Source organism: Coregonus clupeaformis, chromosome 18 (assembly GCF_020615455.1).
Source record: "Coregonus clupeaformis isolate EN_2021a chromosome 18, ASM2061545v1, whole genome shotgun sequence".
Taxonomy (NCBI): domain Eukaryota; kingdom Metazoa; phylum Chordata; class Actinopteri; order Salmoniformes; family Salmonidae; genus Coregonus; species Coregonus clupeaformis.
Genome location: NC_059209.1, coordinates 3,203,155 through 3,203,889, shown reverse-complemented (window position 1 = coordinate 3,203,889; position 735 = coordinate 3,203,155).

Genomic DNA, 735 nt, shown 5'->3' with positions numbered 1-735 from the left:
ATCTTTTAAAATCAAGGGTCTTATTCCTGCCCTATAACAAAGAGTAATAAAACATTTTAATGCATGATAATGCATGTGTGAGTGTATGGGTAGAGTCCAGTGTATGTGTTGGAGTGTCAGTGTCAGTATGTGTGAGTGTATGGGTGGAGTCCAGTGTGTGTGTATAGAGTCAGAAAGAGTAAAAGGGTCAATGTAAGTAGTCCGGGTAGCTATTTGGTTAACTAAAGAGCATCCCACTTAAAAAAGATGAGAGGGCCTGTAATTTTCATCATAGGTACACGTCAACTATGACAGACAAATTGAGATTTTTTTTTTCCAGAAAATCACATTGTAGGATTTTTATGAATTTATTTGCAAATTATGGTGGAAAATAAGTATTTGGTCACCTAAAAACAAGCAAGATTTCTGGCTCTCACAGACCTGTAACTTCTTCTTTAAGAGGCTCCTCTGTCCTCCACTCGTTACCTGTATTAATGGCACCTGTTTGAACTTGTTATCAGTATAAAAGACACCTGTCCACAACCTCAAACAGTCACACTCCAAACTCCACTATGGCCAAGACCACAAGTGCTGTCAAAGGACACCAGAAACAAAATTGTAGACCTGCACCAGGCTGGGAAGACTGAATCTGCAATAGGTAAGCAGCTTGGTTTGAAGAAATCAACTGTGGGAGCAATTATTAGGAAATGGAAGACATACAAGACCACTGATAATCTCCCTCGATCTGGGGCTCCA